The sequence below is a fragment of the Macaca thibetana genome, chromosome 4 (assembly GCF_024542745.1).
Source record: "Macaca thibetana thibetana isolate TM-01 chromosome 4, ASM2454274v1, whole genome shotgun sequence".
Classification (NCBI taxonomy): Eukaryota; Metazoa; Chordata; class Mammalia; order Primates; family Cercopithecidae; genus Macaca; species Macaca thibetana.
In genome coordinates this window covers 107,293,971-107,313,980 of record NC_065581.1, presented here as the reverse complement: position 1 = coordinate 107,313,980, position 20,010 = coordinate 107,293,971, and the positions used below count along the sequence as shown (strand labels likewise).

At 41.4% G+C, this 20,010-nt stretch overlaps 1 protein-coding gene across 8 annotated transcripts in view; it reads left to right on the top strand.

The window, feature by feature from the left end:
• Nucleotides 1-20,010, top strand: part of ARID1B (AT-rich interaction domain 1B) — a 445,627-nt gene that overhangs the window by 4,031 nt on the left and 421,586 nt on the right. The gene's annotated exons all lie outside the window — the stretch shown is intronic.

Genomic DNA, 20,010 nt, shown 5'->3' with positions numbered 1-20,010 from the left:
TAATGAAAAAGGGAAAAATCAGTTATTCCTGTGAAATACTAACAATTTGCTTTTGATTTGGAGAATACAGAAATGCCCCAAGAATTTTTTTTTTTTCTTGATTGTTTTGTTAGATTAGGTAATTTGAGCCTTGTTCGAACTGCTTACACAATGAATTAGGGAAACCATATTCTAAGCAAGTTGTGCTGGGTGTGTTTTTTCCAAATAATTTTTCTTTCATGTTAATATTATGAACGTTTAAAAAATTCTAATCTGTTAGAGGGGAGCAACAGTCGTTGTATGTATATTTTTATGTAACTCATTTATTTGAGGAAGAGGTATTTTAACAATAATCATACCTTAGAGACTTGTCAGAGTGAAGGAAGGGCTGAATTTAACAAATAATCTTGTGAATCCTAGGCTGAACACTGCTGTCCACTGCTTTCAGATCTTTAGTTATTGGAGTTTGGCTTTTAAGGATAATATATTTTTCTATTCTTGATAGAAAACTTGTGATTTCAGCTTGTTTTTGATTCACACGAGGAAAAACATTATAGAGAAGAATCATGGAAATAAATCCACATAATTTTAAAAAGGTTTGCTTTGTTAGCCTGCTTTTAAAGGAGCAATTTAAAATTCACATCTTCATAAACTAGAGACGAATGAAGTTAGAGGCAGATGTAGGACCATGTTGCTTTAGAGTATTTTTTTCTTAATGGTACCAATCATTTTCAGTATTTTGTTTTCTTGGCATGAGAATGAATCCATTATGTCCTATGACCCTTGGGAATAGCTTTTTTTTTTTTTTTTTTTTTTTTTTGAGGTAGGGGGAAATATGATGGACATGCGACCTAGATTCAGGAATTTCTTTTAAGTACCTTACCGTGTAACATGTGGAATGCGTCTTTTTTACAATCCCTTTTTTCTTTTCTTTTTGGAAGGCTAGTATTATTTAGTGTTTGTTGTTGTAATTATACTAAGAAACAGTCATTTGTCTAAAATATTAAATTACTGCCTGACTGTAGGTCATAAAATAGTATTAAATCACATTGTTAAATGATGAAATATTTTGACTTTTAATACGTTTTTAGTTTCATTTTTGATTTCAGGAAATAGTTTCTATTGGGTGGCAAATGTTTTCGTAATTGGGACAAAACGTGTATATATAGTAGGAGAAGGGTCTTTTTAAAAAGTGAAATAAGCCATTTGACAATTCAGTTTGTTATTAGATCTTTGTGAGATGAGTATTCAGATGGAGCAGTCTGAAAAGGAATATTGAGGTCTACTCATACACATAGGTTTTATGATGTCCACATTTCTACTGAATTCCGTAAATGCTGTTTTAACTTTTAGTTTTATAAAACGTAGTACAATGTATTAAGAAAAGAGCCTTATTTACCGTTGGAAGAAAAGTGACTAGCTAGCATGGGAAGCAGGAAGCTACAAACTAGTTCCTCATTACCTTAAAATGTGTGTGAGGTACATTATTTGATAAAATCACTCCCAGTTAAATCTTAGGGTGTCTGATATTTTAAATCTTGTAAATAAATTTTTGTGGCCTAAATTTATATGTTTGCCAAAGTATGGATGGCTGTGTATAGTTAGAAAAGATGGACTTAGTAACTGTGGCTCATGGAAAAGGCCTATCATTTAAAAAACAGAAAAAGAAAATATAACAAATGTTTGCAGTTTTGTTTTCTAAATCATCTGGGATGAAATTATGCATGACTTAAAATCATTTTCATTGGGAGTCCTGATTTTTGTGGTACATACTTTTGACAATATTTTGGTTTTTTTTTTTTTTTTTTAGTGGTAGCCACTCTTTAAGACAGCAATCACTTAGGTTTATGTTTATATTAATACTAAAACAATAAGTATATGCTAGGGACTAGCATATACTTACCTTGAGTCTATAATAAGGAACCTTAACCCCTCTTTGCTTTGGCTCTGCTTGTCTATATTTAGTCATGAATTTTTGGCAAGGCTTTTTATACTTGCTCCATTTTTCTCAATGTCATAGTGTATCAGAAGTGTGTTATGGATGTGGAAATAATGCAGATCACACTTGGACACTTTTACTAATATATTTAACCTCTGAATGTCATTTTCCTTTACTGAAATTGAAGAAAATAACGTCTTTATTCTGATATTAAAAAAATATTAATTCTGGTTTGAGAACTGACTTTAAAAATATAAGACAATGTAGAAGAAGACTTAATATAAGTTCATTTGATCGTTTTATTAGACACAGATACCTTTTAAAGAGAATAGGTATAATAGAATACGGTTGAGTTTTCAGTTCTATTTCTTATTAATAGACTTTATTTCTTTATGATTCTGGGCAGGGTGTATCTATCTAAAAAGATGACTTCTGATGTAATAGGAACACTTGTTTTCCTAGGATAAATTCCAGTATCACAGGCAAATCGAAAAGATGATCATTCCATTTATTTAACCCTACCCTTTCCTAGGGGATGCGTGGTTTGATGAACATTTGTTAGGGTTCCATGAAATTTTCTACTCAGTTTGGAGACTGACTGGGGATGTAAATTTAGGATGTGCTGGCATAGGTCTCTGTATTAGCTTTTTGCCGGTGTCCTCAATCTGGAGGCTTTTCTCGTAGCTCTACGCTAGACTGACACTGCTCAACTCATGAGGCTCTGTGCTTTGATCCATGTGGGTGGAAAACGGACTAATATTTCACTCGTGTCACTTCCATTTTGGGGTGTATGTGTAGATTTGTAAATTTGAAATCAGTATTTATGTTTGACAGAACTGTGGTGTGTTGCATAAAATAACAGATTTATGGAGGCTGAACATGCATATTAATCAAACTCAATTCCATTATTTGATTTTTTTGCAATATTTAGGTTTTCAAGTTGGATGTTATACAATTTTTGTGACATTTTACACTGCTGTTGTTACTCAGGGGGCCGTATCCACTGCTTAGGCCTTTTTGGGATTGGGTGGTTTTGGTTGCATGCCTTTTTGGGGGTGCCCTTTCCTGAACGGGAGGGAGGTTTTTGCAGGTTCTCTGTGGATATGTAAAGTAGTGCCGCACACTTGCTGTGTGTGCTTGCTTAAGGCTGAGGAATCCCAAACCCTGTTCCCTGTGGTGTCCGGGAGAGACATCAGGCAAAACTGTTCCTCTACCAAAAATCTATTTATGTATCATAGATGTAGAACTGTTATAAATATCTTTTCTCTAGCTTGGAGGCTATTTGAATAAGACTCAATGGCCCTTTTGGTTTAATTGGGTAATTGAGTGAATTAATTCTGATCTAAAATCTTGGTGTACTTTAGCAACTTTTCTTCAGGAAATTTGGTGAAGATAAAATGACTTAGGTATCAGTCGTTACCTGAGTGTCCTAAGTATTCATTTATTTTTCCTTATACTGATGTCTGAATGAATGGAATGATTGATATACATATACTATATAGTTTTAATTAGCAATTCACTTTAATTGACTGAGTGTATGTGTTTCCACAGTAAGTTTTCACTAAATATGTTCTATTTTCAAAGTCTTCGACTTGGAGTAATTCTAATAAAATTATTTCCTTGCATTTACTTATTTGTTTTTCTTTTTGAGACAGGGTCTCACTTTGTTACCCACACTGGAGTGCAGTGGTGCGATCTTGGCTCACTGCAGCCTTGACCTTCCAGATTCAAGTGATTCTCCTGCCTCAGCCCCACAAGCAGCTGGGACTAAACTACAGGTGCACGCCATCACACCTGGCTAATTTTTGTATTTTTCGTAGAGGTGGGGTTTCGCCATATTGCCCAGGCTGGTCTCAAACTCCTGAGCTCAAGTGATCCACCCACCTTGGCCTCCCAAAGTGCTGGGATTACAGATGTGAACCATCGTGCCAGGCAAGAGTTAGTTATTTGAATAGGATCCAGTAGGCAGTTTCCAAACCCACATCTGTATGGATCAGTGCCAAGAATATTAGAAGGCTGCTGAGTTTGACAGATGAACTAATGATGAAATTAACTTGTTTCTTAGATGAGATTTATTACCAGGCACCAGACTAAAGCCCTGAAGTCTTAAGCATATCTGGTTTACGAATAGCTACTCTTATTTCCATTATTAAAATCAGGTAGATGGCAGCAGAATCTGGAGGAGATTCACCCTCTGTTGACCATCTTCTGTAAGGAGCACTTCTCAGTGTCTTCCTGGGCCTTGGTGGATGATGAGCTGGAGAACTAGACGAGAAGCCATTCCTTATCAGGTGACTCTGGAAGGGAAGCCATATTTGATGAAATCCAGAAGAAATCCTAGACCATAATGCCACATTTTTTCTTTTTTGTAATGGGATGCTAAAAAATTAAATATATGTATTTTTTTAAAAATAGAGGTAAGCTATACATATGTAACATACAATTTACTATTTGAACCATTTTTAGGCATACATTCCAGTGGCATTAAGTACATTGTCATTGTTGTGTGGCTGTCACCGTCATCATCTATCCCTAGAACTTTTCCTTTTTCTCAAACTGAAATAAAAATATTTTTCTCTTTTCTTTAAAATTGTTAGCTACTAATGTGTATTGTAAGTAAAATAATCTTGTTTTTGTAACCATTAATCTGATCACTTCATAGTTTGTGAGTAAATTCTTCCACAGACATTCCATCAGGATGCTGATGATATTTTTTTGTTTGTTTTTGTTTTTTATTAGTACATTACTTTCTTTCAATTCTAACTTTGGGGTAATCCTGATAGAGTTAGTCTCTTTGGAGATACGTATTACGAAGGTTAGTAGTTTCATTGCCAGTTATGTTATTAAAAGTTTGAAAAGCAGCTTTTGGGAAACTTTCTAAAGTTTAAAGATTGAGAGTATTTTGTTGAGAGAATCCTGGGCCTTGGTTAGATAATACAGTGTGGAAATGAACTGTTACCGTTCTCACTTTTCCCTTGCCTTTCTTCCCCCACCTTTTGCATTTGTAGTCTCTTAAAAATTATTAATTTTATTTTCCCACTATTAGGGAAAATCATTTATAGTGATAACTTTTTTTTTCTTTTCTTTCTGTGTTTGAAGTTTTTGGGCGTCTCACACCCGCCAACCCAGAGCAAACCCAGAGTCTAGGTGGTGCCATGTCCTTTTCCATAGTATTCTCTGCCGCCAAATTTGTGCCTCCCCCTCATGTTTTTACTTTTTAGTCCTCTGCAGAACTTCAGAAACTCTTCGTATATGGAAAATTACTAAATTAAGATGATTGATCTTTTAGAATTACATTTGAAAGGCAGCTGTGAAGGGAGACTTCTAGATCCTGCCTGGTCTCACGAACAGGCGTCTTTAGTTGGTGTAAAGTGTTGGAATTGTACTGGAACTGCTGCTCCTGCTGATAGGTAACCACGTCTTCATAAGATCAGTATGTACTTTTAACACCAGCTTCCACAGAGAGGAAATGAACTGTTACTTAAGAGCTTGTACTGGGAAGCAATAATTATTTCTTTAAGGTGTAAACATTTAGCATTTGTGTATGCAATGAGGTATATGTTAGATAAATATCTAAATCCAGACAGTCAATGGGCAAATATTTATTGAGCTCCCACTTTCTTAATCAGCCCTGTGCCAGAGACAGACAATAGCTGGGGTCTGGAGATCGCTGCTGTTGGTATGTGGATCATGCAGAGACACTGCTAACGCTTGCTCCCTCCATACCTGGATTGTGGTGGTGTTGCCATCATTGACTTAGAACTGGCTCATTTAAACAGAGTGCAGATAGCAACCATGTGGGTCAGCAGTCTATTGGCCTGCCCTTTTTTTTTTTTTTTCGGGTGGGGGAGTACATTTTGGCAAAACAAAATCTGGCCAACAACAATTGTAGGTTGTTGTGATACAGTTGATGTGATCTAGTGACTCTTTTCCATTTCTACCAATCAATTACTGGCTTTGTGCCAGAGCAAAATACAGATCCACTACCGAGAATAATAACTAAAAGAAGGAAAATATAATCACTTTCAAATTTATATAGAATGGTCCTTTTTCTTTTTCTCAGTTTTCTACATTACATAGATTCTTGGAAAAAAAGTTAAAACAGTCTGTTCAGATTTAGGAAGATACTTGGATTGCTAGGGTATTTTTGGTAACTGTTTAGATAATGTATGCTGGCTGAGGAGTAAATTCAGCTACTGCTTCTGGGTCCTGAAATAAACCTTTCAGAAAGCGAGGCATTGATGATTAGTGGAGGCAGTTCCAGAATTCTTAGTATCTACTGTTTCTTTTTGTGATGAGCATCTTAGAAGTTAAACCACTTACCATATTTCATAGCCTTATATTGAAATGATTGTTAATTCTAAAATTCATTTAGAAGCTGCCATCTAATTTGTGAAATCTTGAGAACCACCTTTTAAGATTCAGTGACCATATATCAAGCTACACACCCATTTTAATGCCCTTTAAATTTTGCGTTACCACTGGTATATTTTATAATAAATTCACTTTACCCAATGAATTATAAATGACCTTGGAAATAGGAATGTGGAACATTGCTACTGCTGAGCAAGTATCTTTCTGAAGAAGCAGACAGAATTCCGAGGGGACTGGCATGTTTGCTGTGTATTAGTTTATTTTGGTGATTCTGAGGATTTGTGAGCGAATAAGCCTCTATGATGAGGCATCCTGATGTAATGGTAAGATCATGGGCTTGGAGTTGGTCAGACCTTAGCTCATTCGGAGACCTCAGCACCCATTTTGTCTGCGCTCCAGCAGGGAGTCAGTTTCCTTACCTGGAATGTTGGCTGCAGGGCAGGGTTGTTGAAAACCTTCACTGAGGTCATCGATGTGTGTCTGTGGCATCTGTATGTGGCCCCTCTCTTCTCTGCCTACCTGTCTTCCCATGTGGGCCTTGTTTTCTCATTCTCTGCCTGGTCCTGCTGCACTTCGGGGTGTGGCTGACACAGGACAAGCCCTTGCTGGCATCAATTAGGTGATGCTCAGCCCCTCCCAACTCCAAAATTTTGTGCTGCTTTGAATTTTTAAACAAATAGTGCCTAATCAGCTATGCACCACTGAACAGCTTATTAAACTACACTAGATCCCAGACATATTCTGTGAATATAAACTGAGACCTGTGCAAATACATAGATTTTTGCATTCCACTCTAGTTTCCCTTACAGAATGTGGTTTTGTACTGATTGGGACTCTTGTTCAGCAGTTATATAAATTGGTTTTGGTTTACCCACTGAGCCTACGACTGATGCCATTGGACCCAAGCTGCTGTCCCATTCCATATCCCATCCCTCATATTAATTAGTAGTCTCTTCTCTGGCCAACAATCATTTCTCTGTTATACTTCCTAAACCTTCCCACTTTGATGATCTGCAAAAAATGACTGGCTTCTTAGGAGAATTACTTTTTGCAAAGGAACGAAGTTGCGAAAATTTAAAAGTAGGCTTCTTGGAGCTTTTGGGTGCTAGACTTTGGTCTCTCATTAGCTGAGTAACTTGCTTCTGTGTTTGCTTCAACTTCACTGAATATATGATTTAGACTTGATCCTTAGCAAAATTATAATTTACTACACATGGAGGGTTAGGGCTGCTCTTAAATAGTCAAAACAGGAATGTCAAATCTAAGAATACCAGGGTCCTCCCTCAAATATATAAAGAACATTTTTTTTTAAATGCTGAGATTTATAAAACTATCAGGGACAAAATGTAATTCTATTATGAACAAATACTTACTGAGCACCACTTGGTGCTTCAGATACACAGAGTAAAGATGACATATGATCCTTAATTTTCCCTGGTGAATTATCATAGACTCCTGGTGTTTTACAAAGTGGAAATTAAAGTGAATGGCTACAGTTTTCTTCTGTAGTTCTTATGCAGAAAGACTATATCTGTACTTCAAAGTGCACCATCTAAGAAGTATTTATGGAGTAGTTGATGATGTATCCAAACTGAAACTTTCCTAATGAATGTATTATTCATTTCCAATATCAGCTGCAGGGAAATCCATTTGGTCAGTATTTGCTATTCTATGGGGAAGGTCACTGTACTTGGAGATTGTTCTTTGGTGCCGTGACATTGATGAGAAAGTGATCCTAATTTGGATTTTGTTTTGGGTGTCATTCATATGGTGATTTTTCTGCTAAAGAAAAGCATTCACATCAGTAACATGAAGGATTTAATACTCAGTTCATTTACTTCACTGTATTGAACCATCTACGTCAGGGCTTTGGAACTATAGATTTGTGTCATCACGGCGATAATGTGGGCAGAAGGCACATGTTTGTGAAGAGCCCACTGTGCACCGGGCACCATGCTAGGTGATGGGATCCTGTGTTGACTTCAACAAATGGACAGTGCAGTAATTAAGGACAAGTAAACATGCTACACAGTACGGTGTAAAGGATTTTGTGAAACAAGTTTTGATGTTAGAGGGTCACTTTATATAGATTAGGCTGGGATGGAGTTGAGGCAGGAAGGCTCCTACAGCAAAGGAGGTCTGATGAGCTAAGACTTGGTTGATGAGAAACAGGTAAAGAGATGTGGGGCTTGGGGCAAGGGCTAGAGCCAAAAGCTAGCAGGTTAGAGAGCACTGGAAGATTAGACATTTACTAGCTGTGTGACCTCAGGCAAGACACTTCGCTTCTCTGTGCTGTGTGGTTTCCTCATTTGTCAAAGAATGAGAAAGAATGCTTAACTCATGGAATTTTCGTGAGGACTAAACTTTGTAAGAAACTTGTATGCTGCTTGGCAATGAAAAGGACATTTTAATAGAGTAACAAGGATTGTATTTTCTCACGAATAGAGAATTAAAATGAGTTAGAGGGGATTCTCTATTAGTTAATTTAACAAGTTACTTAGCAGCCTATCAGTCTTTCAGAGCTAATAGGTTTATATTTGAAGCTTAGTTCTAATCCATACCATGGCAGTTTTCAAATTTCCTGATATGTTTTTTTTTTTTTTTTTTTTTTTTTTTTTTTTTTTGAGACGGAGTCTCGCTCTGTCGCCTGGGCTGGAGTGCAGTGGCCGGATCTCAGCTCACGGCAAGCTCCGCCTCCCGGGTTTACACCATTCTCCTGCCTCAGCCTCCCGAGTAGCTGGGACTACAGGCGCTCGCCACTTCGCCCGGCTAGTTTTTTGTATTTTTAGTAGAGACGGGGTTTCACCATGTTAGCCAGGATGGTCTCGATCTCCTGACCTCGTGATCCGCCCGTCTCGGCCTCCCAAAGTGCTGGGATTACAGGCTTGAGCCACCGCGCCCGGCCTTCCTGATATGTTTTTACCTTGTCCAGTGTTTAGGAAAAGTAAGTTATTGAGCAATTCTAAAATGTTTGCTGTAGTTTTCCTGTTTTTTTTTTTTTTTTTAAAACAGTCATATTTTTAACTGGTGAGGAAATAAATTCAAAAGATTTATAATTGAAGAATTTAATTTTCCTACCATCAATAAACATTTAGTGATATTGTTGTAGGGGCACTATCACAGAAGTAGATATCCAGAAAATATTTGTAAATTGTTAAACATTGTATTAATTGTTGAGCATAGAGTGATATCCTTAGATTACTGAGTAAGTAGTGGTGATTAAATTAATTAAGATAGTTTGTGGGGTGTTTAAATTTTACTTAGTATTCCATTTAATTAGAAATATAGACTTAATAACTCTGGCCTCATAAGGAATCTGAATTTTGAGTTTAAGGAAATGGGTGGCTGGCAGACAGTTTCTAAATTGGTAAAATGGATCTTTTGCTTCTGCTTTATTTTCTTTGTGTATTAAACAAGTATTTATTGTTGTTGACTGTTGGAAAGTTTTAAAAATTACAGTCATACTTGTTATGACTTTGCTGGGTGTGGAAATCATCCCTTCCTCCCCGCCCCATCTTAGTGCCAATTCCCTTTAACCTGAATTGGCTGATGCAGAACGCATTTCAGGAAGGCGCCATGCGTACAGGAGGCAGAGACATGCCCTCTGCCATCCTGACTTTTCCTCTTTCACCCATGTCCGTTGTATATAGCACGACTCTGTCCTTCCTCCTCCACTCTGATATTGGTCAGAGCTGCAAGCACTTAGAAGCACCAATGTTTTACTCTACAATTAATTACTGAAGAGGGAAATTGAAAAGAAAGCAGTTTTGTGTTTTATCTTTCATTGTGCACTAAGTTTCTGTAATTTTCCATATTGCTATATTATTAGCGAGAAAGGAGAGAAGAATAGAGATGGAGAAGATGAATTTTATTTAAAACAGTTATATTTGGATAACTTAAAAGAATATGCTTTTTTAGTCTAAATACCCTTTCCCGGTCTAAGTAGTTTCATGCTTCATGGGAAAACTAATGCAAAGAAGTTGTAATCAGCTGTTAAGATATTTGAGCCAACTGGCTGTCAATATGTTGAAGTTTTATTCTTGGTGCATCCAGAAATTCCATATAAATGTATTTTATGAAGAGGAAGGTGTACTAGCATGGCTAAACTGGTAAAGCTGAAATCTGGATTTGATTTGCATATGTGGTATTTTTCAGGGACTCTCAAACTTTCACACATGAAATAAACGAGGTAATGTGTATGGCGTCACATGATCAAAATATTTTTCCCCTTGCTGCTGCCAGAAGCTATCTATTGCTTTTCAACAGTCTTACTTGTTGGGCATCATGCCAAGATGTTTAAGACAACCCCTTACGTGAGCTGTTCCATTCTTAACCTCTTTGACTGAAGTGCCGTGACCTTCACATATGTAGATTAGCCATGTGCTCTGTGAATTGAAACTTGCTGCCTCAGGAAGAAAAGGGTTTTTCTTTTTATTCCACTGGGAATTTGACGGCCATTCATCCCTGACCTGGGCAGAGGTAATGCAAGGAAATTGGATTCAAACGGAACGCGGACAGATAACACAGGGAGGCAGTCAGCGTGTACAGGCAGGCAAGCTTTCTACCTGGTCCAGGGTGAAAATACCCACCGTCCGTGCATAATGTGCTGATGTGCGGGATCCGAAGAGCAACTGATAGATGGAGATAGAGAGATAAATGTACAAATTCTGGAACCGTGTCCTTTTAAAAAAGGACATTATTATGGCCATTGCTAATTCATTTTGATTCTCCTCTTTCTCTTCCTTTCCAAACTATATATTTGAAATCTTTGAATGTTTGTTTATTTTCTAATGCTAGGAATTAAATGCTTTTGACATGGTGGACAATTTAGATGAGTCTTTCAAAAGCAGAAATCCTTTAAAAATGGAGAGATGAATGTATGACCTGTATGTGGAATTTTGAAATGAATTGATACTCTAAGTATCTATGAATTGAAGCTCTAAGCTTTACACATACGAGAGTTCTTAGCTTTGTAATAGCTGAGTATTTTTATTATAGCACTGTTATTTCTGGCTCTTCTAAGTCTTTCTCTAAACCTACATTTCTTTATTTGAGAGGCAAGAATGAGAAGCAGCATATCTGTAAGAGTTTTGCCAATCACTCCTGACTAGAATGACAGGCTGATTTCATGTTTCCCCAAGTACCAGTCCTATGCAGGCCACCCTTTTGAAAAAATCTTGCAAGGCCAGGCCCACTGGTTCAACTCCTATAATCCTAGCTCTTTGGGAAGCTGAGGCAGGAGAATTGCTTGAGGCCAGGAGTCCAAGACCAGCCTGGGCAACACAGTGAGACACATCATAGTGTAATGATGAATAAAAGTAATTAATAGCGCATTTTTGGATCTTTATTAGACAAAACTAGTTTTAAAGAACATTTATCTTTGCTTTGTTAATAAACATACTTGCAGTTAGTGTAAAATTCAGTATAAATAATAGCCATGGTGCTTGAGTAGGCTGATAGGACAAGATGCACAAGGAAAGTTGTCGTTATAAGAATAATAGGTCTGAAGTGGTACTCCAGCTAGTGTCTTAGCAAAAGGAGGGGTGCTTAGGGCAGTCTGAAATTTATGAGTGCTTTTGTATAGCTTTCAAAGCTGAGCTTTTCCTGTGTACATTAGGGTTTATGAAATACCGTGGGTCAGAGCATCCGTTATAGGCACTGTGGGAGCTGTCATAGATACTTGGCTCTTTCCATGGGTGTAAAATAGGTTTAGTCCTTAGGATGTCTGTGTAGGGAATCTGCTTAATGGATATGATAGACTATAGGGGAAGCAGAATTATCCTTTGACCCTAGGATGACTTGTTTCTTTTTCATATGAGGACAATGAAAAAAAAACTGGGGAAAGTATCTTATCACAATCTTGTAGAATGGGTGGGCTTTCATGGACTGCGGTTCCTATGGCAGGCATAAGGAGCGCTAATCCAGTGATGACAGCATCTTCATGCCTACCTGGGAAGATGCAGCAGCCAGCACAGCCCTAATATCAGATTAATACTGGGGTGAGGGCACGAGGCATGGCTGGCACCTGAGAAGGCAAAAGGGAATTCTGCGATTGGAGAAGTAGCAAGGCAGGCGTGTCATTAAGGTCAGGGTGGCCAAGTGCAGAGTGGTCCTCCTGGTGCACACAGTGAAGGAGAGCAGCCAGCTGGGTGCAGAGGAGGCAGTAGAAATGCCAGGGTGGCCGTGAGTCAGCAGCTGAGCATTGTGGGATTTTTTTTTTTCTTTGAGACAGGGTCTTATTCTGTTGCCCAGGCTAGTGGGCAGTGGTGCGGTCATGGCTCGACTTCCTGGACTTCAGCAATCCTCCCAGCTCAGCCTTGTGAGTATCTGGGACTATAGGCTCATGCCACCATACCTGCTTACTTTTTAAATTTTTTGTAGAGATGGAGTCTCACTCTGTTGCCCAGGCTGGTCTTGGACTCCTGGCCTCAAGCAGTTCTCCTGCCTCTGCTTCCCAAAGAGCTAGGATTATAGGTGTTGAATCACTGGGCCAGGCCTTGCAAGATTTTTTTTTTTTTTTTTTTTTTTTGAGACGGAGTCTTGCTCTGTCGCCCAGGCTGGAGTGCAGTGGCCGGATCTCAGCTCACTGCAAGCCCCGCCTCCCGGGTTCACGCCATTCTCCTGCCTCAGCCTCCCGAGTAGCTGGGACTACAGGCGCCTGCCACCTCGCCCGGCAATTTTTTTGTATTTTTTAGTAGAGACGGGGTTTCACCGTGTTAGCCAGGATGGTCTCGATCTCCTGACCTCGTGATCCACCCGTCTCGGCCTCCCAAAGTGCTGGGATTACAGGCTTGAGCCACCGCGCCCGGCCAAGATTTTTTCAAAAGGGTGGTCTGCATAGGACTGATACTTGGGGAAACATGAAATGAGCCTGTCGTTCTAGTCAGGAGTGATTGGCAAAACTCTTACAGATATGCTGCTTCTCATTCTTGCCTCTCAAATAAAGAAATGTAGGTTTAGAGAAAGACTTAGAAGAGCCATAAATAATAGTGCTATAACAAAAAGCAGTAGTAATAGTAATAATGACTACCATTAATGGACTCCTACTATGTGTGCCAGGCACATTGCGCTTATTATCTGCAGTCCTTTCAACAGTCTTGCAAAGACATCATCATTATCTCTATTATATAGACAGGTAAACTGGTACAATTTAGAGATTTGTTCAATACCCTGGTTTGTCTGGTGCTAAAGCCTACATTCTTTCCACTAACCTAGTGGTTTTCAAACCCAGTTGTGCTTCAGAATCACCCAGGCTGTGGAATGGCCTGGAAGGCCACCTTTCTGCCTCTCACAGGGGTCACTGAAGAGCTAGTGGTAACATTAAAAAAAAAAAAAAAAAAAAAAAAAGACTTCTTTTTTTGTTATTGTGAAGACATGTACAATTGCATTCTTTCTTTTTTTTTTTGAGACAGAGTCTTGCTCTGTCGCTCAGCCTAGAGTGCTGTGGCATGATCACAGCTCACTGCAGTCTTGAACTCCTGGGCCTAAGCAGTCCTCCCACTGCAGCCTCCCGAGTAGCTGGGACCACAGGCGCATGCTACAATGCCCAGCTAATTTTTAAATTCTTTGTAGAGATGGAGTCTTGCTATGTTGCCCAGGCTGGTCTCTAACTTCTGGGCTCAAGCGATCCTCCTGCCTTGACCTGGGAGGCCTGGCAGTCTGGGTGTAGTCGTTCATATGAACCATGGAGCCTGGCACATTTCTTTTTTTTGTTTTTTGGAGACAGTTTCACATCGTCACCCAGGCTGGAGTGCAGTGGTGCCATCTTGGTTCACTGATTGCAACCTCTGTCTCCTGGGCTCAAGTGATTCCCACCTCAGCCTCCCGAATAGCTGGAGTTAAGGCACTCACCATCACACCTGGGTAATTTATGTTATTTTTTTGTAGAGATGGGGGTTTTGCCATGTTGCCCAGGCTGGTCTTGAATTCCTGAGCTCAAGTGATCCACTTGCCTTGGCCCCCCAAAGTGCTGGGATTACAGGCGTGAGCATTACTGCACCTGGCCCACATTCTTACAGTTCAGGAGCTTTTAGTGTATTTTGGCTCTGTAGTCATTATCAGACATAGAAGAGGCAAGAATTTGGGCTACAAGGGCTGGAGGGTGGCATTGGGTTTTTCTAATCACATCACCAGACGTTAATTTACATTTGCTCTTTAGGGAAACTCCCTACCATCATCTGGGTCATTGCTCCCTACCACGTCTGGGTCATTGCATCGTTACCTGGGGCGGCCGTGAAGTAGTCAGCAGCCGTGACCTAGTCAGCAGGCGTTTAGAGGAAAGCCTGGATTCTCTTCCCCCTGGCTTGGCTGGTTCAGAAGGCAGAGGCTGCTGCAGGGCCTGGAAAGGAGTAAGACAGCACACAGTGGGTGCTAGGTCATTTGTGTTGGATGAAAGAGAATTGGTACACAGACTGGACGGTGTCTCAGATTCGCTGGGGTTTACGAGTCCAGAAATCCATGAGTCCAAGGAGGTGGGAAGAGAGAATAAGGGAAGGGAGACCGGAAGGTGGGAGAGAAGGGGAAATCCAGGCAGCCGGATGAGAGATAATTTTAGAGTAAGCAACCAACAAAATATAATATTCATTATGTACCCAGATTGAACTACTATGGTGTTAAAAGTTGTCAACCAAACACCAAAATTAGCATATCTAAAAATCATCAAGACGGTAATGCATAGTTAAAAGAACAGATGTAAGGCAGAAAACTCCTCCAGTTCTTCAGTGAGGTTATTTCATGTATGTCTTGATTATTTCTGTCTTTGTTGCCACACGGTCATTTTGGAGCTAGATTCAGTGGTGTCAGGAGGTTGTGGAAAGCACTCAGCGGACGACTTCTTTCCCGCCCTCCCCAGGCTGCCCAGGCCTCCTCAGGTGTGGGAGGGCTCCCGAGACCCCTCTGCGCCCTTCCTTCTCTTCATTATTATTATGCCTTATGGGTAAAGTACAGTACTGGGAAAAGTTTCTCTTTATGTCCCCAACTATTCCTCTCTTCTAATTGCCAATAAAACTACATCTCACGGCTTTTAAAAAAATTCAGTTTAGCTCATAACCTTGTCTTAGACAAGGGGTGTTAAGTTAAATTTCACGTAAGCAGTCCTGCCGCAGTTCCTGCGCGGTGGGAAAGCTCGGCACTGCTCTGCTCATGCCTGTTTGCGGTGGGAAAGCTCGGCACTGCTTTGCTCATGCCTGTTTTCTGGGTTTTTAGCGTGTGCGCTCATCTGCTTTCTCTCTAATTTGAGGCCGAGACTATTTCCAAATGGCATACCCCTGTAATTCTGTTTTTAGCTTAGAATTCAATGAAGTCTTTGCTGTCTCTTGTTTCCTATTTTATAATATTTTATCTTGCATTCTTGTTTATGGTAACATATCACTATCAGAGTAATCATGGATTTCCAGTTTTTCAGGTTAAAGCTGACTGTGCCCCACCCATCTCAAGCAACTGAGCGGGCAGTTTATTTTAAGAGCCCACAGGAAGAAAAAGCAACAAAATCTGTAACCTGCTTTTTAGACTTTTGCTGTGTGTCTCTTAAGACTGGACCTTTATTTATTTATTTATTTTTTTAATTAAGGGACTGGGCATCTTCAGTGTCTTAGCAGCCACATTTAAATGTCGATCATTGTGATGGAAGATATCTTTTGCCTAGAAAGCTAACACCTGTCTACTTGTGTTATTTCTTTCGGGGAATTTCAGTAGTAATGTATCATTCATCTAGTGGTAAGATTTCAGCAATGAGAACATTCTGAAGCAGCTGAGAAAGCCCTAAGAAAATAACTGTCGGAATGCTCCTGAGCTTCTCCCTGTTGGAGAAGAATCAAGCCATTTCCTCCTTTTCCAGGCATAGAGGATAGTTACCCTTTTTGCCATATTACAAGGACAAAGTGGAGAAGTTCGTCATGCAGCTGTGGGCGCAGGCTAGCGTGCGGGGCTCGCGGAAGCAGACAAGTGGTGAAATGGTGGGCTCTGCTAAGCCCTGGGGTGGAAGTAGGAGCAGAAGCCAGAGCCTGGGGCCTCCGAGCCGGCAGGGTCAGTGAGGAGCAGGCCCAGCCTCATGCGCTTTGAGGTCTTTGAGAGCCTCAGACACCAACCTGGTAGAAGAGGCATTTGGAGGGATGCCTTCCTTACCCCAAGACCCTGGGAAAGGAGAGTGGGGAGCCAGGGTTGGGGTGGTTGGGAGGCCTGAGTTGATTGCCAGCAGTTGCCAGATACCATCCCCCTTTGTGTATATACTTCCCTCATTCATCAAATAGCTGCTGCTGTTTACTCAGATGTTGGTATCTATTCAGTGCCTGCCTTGTGGCAGTGTTCTAGGGGCTGGGGATACCACAGTGACAAAACCTAGTCCCTACTTTCATAAAGCTTACCTTCCAGTGAAGTTTAATCCCAGCGACAGCAGACCAACCATCCACATGGGGGTGCTGCCGTTTATTGTAGGGATGAACAGCAGTACAAGGGAATTCAAAATAATGGAACATTTTAAAATATTGGGTTTGAAGGAGCTGGGGATGAATATGCAGTGAAATCAGTTTGGAGAGGAATCATCGCAGCTATTTCTCTAGTCTTTCAGATGCCCAGCCTGAGCCTCTTGTGCCGCAGGACAGTTGTTAAATGTAGCATTTCCATTACCCGCGGTTGAAATGACCAGTAGCAGCCCCGATGCCACCTTTATTTCCTCCAGGCTGGACAAAAGAGGGGGTACAAGCGCAAGGTTCTTGACCTGACTCCACGGGAAGGAATCATACAGTGCTGGATTTTTTGAGGGTGTTCCTGCTTTTGAGTCATCTCATGTACTTGGTGCCAGGCTGTGGTTTTGGACATGTTGGGTTGAGATGGGTTCCAGGCAGCTCAATGGAGATGCTGGAGCAGAAGGAAAAGAGGGATGTGCAGTTGAGGAGGGGACAAGGGCCGCAGCCTGAGGTGCCAGCTGAGAGGCCAGTGACACTGCCCCGCGGAGTGCGTGCCTGGTGAGGAGAGAGGTGCCGGGGTATTCTAGGGAGCACCAACCTTTAGGGGTGAAGAGGGGCCACCCAGAGAGCCAGAAAGGGCGATGGAAAAGCTGGGGAGAGTTCCACGAGTGGCACGGGAAGGCCGTTTCTGGCAGGAAAACATGCACAGCTGAGGTGAGCACTGAGGAATGCCCAGTAAGCCTGGGGGCGGGCATTGTGGTCATTTCGTCACCGGTGATCTTCAGAAGAGTGGTCGGGAAGGCGGCAGGTTGCAGTAGGTGGAGCGAGAGATGGATAGGAAGCCAGAAAAAGGCTCTGGACAGCTGGAAGAGGAGCGGGGTGTTTCGTGTGTTCTTCTTTCGCTGGAAGAGGGTGGAGCGCCTGCGCTTGCTACTCTTTCTCTGCCGGGCGCTGTGCTGGTCGCTCCCTGCCGGGGCCCCTGCATGTCCGCCCACCCTTCCTCCTCTCTGGTGGGTCTGGAGCTGCTCGGGAAGGTGGGAGCACGCCTGGCTCTTTGTGACCCAGTGCCTGGGGTCGTGTCTGGCATGCGGTGGGGCTCAGAGTATGCTGGTGATAGAGTTCCCTTAGCACTCCTAGGTGACAGGCTTTGCCTTCTGCATTTTATAGATTCTAAGGTAAAGTACAAAGAGGGGGGTGCATGTGCTTTGGCCAAGGCCATAAATGATGGTACCAGGAGTCAGCCCTAAGGCAGATGAACTCCAAAGCCTGTGCTGCCCTCGCGCCTTGTTGAGGGTGGAGAATATTTTGCTAGATTTGTAGGTTGAGGGGAAGACTGTTTACAGATATTTCCAGAAGATTAGTTTTGTAATATATTGAACTACCAGTATATTTTGGGTACCTTTGATCTCTTTAGTAAACTGGATTGTCACCTTGATGTGGTGAGTCAGCTGGCTTGGTGGAGACATCTCTGAGTGTCTGGAGAAACTTCATAGAGATTATTGCATTTGGGGAGTTAGTTTGGTTATTGCCACTTGTGTGGCAAAAATCTTGGGTTAAAGCATGGTCAGCATAAGTAAATGTTATTGTACATTTTCTCTTTACCCCCTCTGAAAGCTTATGTTTGAGAGCTGTCGTTCAGGATTGGATACTAAAATACTTGGCAGATCTGAAACAGTTTTCTCTCTGTGTGTATAGGTTATTCTCTGATATTAAAATGACTCATGTTGCACAGGTATGTATTTCCTACCATATATTTATAACAAAACCACTCTTTATATTTCAACTCGTCGGCCGGGCGCGGTGGCTCACACCTGTAATCCCAGCACTTTGGGAGGCCGAGACGGGCGGATCACAAGGTCAGGAGATGGAGACCATCCTGGCTAACACGGTGAAACCCCGTCTCTACTAAAAATACAAAAATTAGCCGGGCGCGGTGGCGGGTGCCTGTAATCCCAACTACACGGGAGGCTGAGGCAGGAGAATGGCATGAACCTGGGAGGCGGAGCTTGCAGTGAGTAGAGATCGCCCCACTGCACTCCAGCCTGGGCGACAGAGCGAGACTCCGTCTCAAAAAAAAAAATTCCAACTCGTCTACGTGTCCCGTCTCAAGTATTACAGACTGTAGGTCAGATTCCCTCATGATATGTGGAACCTCAAAGGGAAATCAGTTGTTTTGCTGTTGTAGTGAAATGTTAAGTATTGAATAATTAATAATATAAAATAATTTGTCAAAACAATTTCTAGGTCTCAAGCGTTGTGCTAAGAACTCTATATGCATTTTCTGTGAGGTAGGTTCTACTGCTGTACTCATTTTAGGCACACATCTAGCGAGTGGCATAGGTACTCATTTTAGGCACACATCTAGCGAGTGGCATAGGTGCAGTTTGCACCCAGGCATTCTGACTCCATTGCCTTTTCATATATGCTGTATTGCCTCTCAGGAGGGACTGGAATGAGTGGAGTTGGACAAGTGGTCTGAATTTACATTGTGAAAGGTGTTGTTATAATAGAATTTTTTTTTTTTTTTTTTTTTTTTCCTTTTTTTTTTATTGCTTGCTTGCATCTTCACTGCAAGCTCCGCCTCCCGGGTTCGCCATTCTCTTGCCTTCCCGAGTAGCTGGGACTACAGGCGCCCACAACCGCGCCCGGCTAATTTTTTTTTTTTTTTAGTAGAGACGGGGACCGTGGTCTCACCTTGTGATCCGCCCGCCTCGGCCTCCCAAAGTGCTGGGATTACAGGCGTGAGCCACCGCGCCCGGCCTAATAGATTTTTTTATTGCTTGCTTGCATTCACATCATTTGATATTCTTTTTTTTTTGACATGGAGTCTTGCTCTGTTACACAGGCTGGAGTGCAGTGGCACGATCTCCTCACTGCAACCTCCGCCTCCCAGGTTCAAGCGATTCTGCTGTCTCAGCCTCCCTTGTAGCAGGGACTACAGATGTGCACTACCATGCCTGGGTAATATTTGTATTTTTAGTACAGATGGGGTTTCACATGTTGGCAAGGCTGGTGTCGGACTCCTGACCTCAAGTGATTGCCCGTCTCAGCTTCCCAAAGTGTGAAGATTACAGGTATGAGCCACCACACCCGGCCTCAAATCATTTGATATTCTCTGAAGATAGTGGAAAAGTTGATGAAGAAAGATCTTCCTTTCCCACCAAGAAGATACCATTTGGTTAGGGAGATCTGTGAAACTGAATCATTGAAGAAGTTGCACAGTAATAAGACTCCCAGCCAGCAGGTGAAACAAGAGTTGTTTTCTTGTTTTCGGGGTCCTAGGTGACATGGCTCTAAGGTGCCCACCGGGAACCC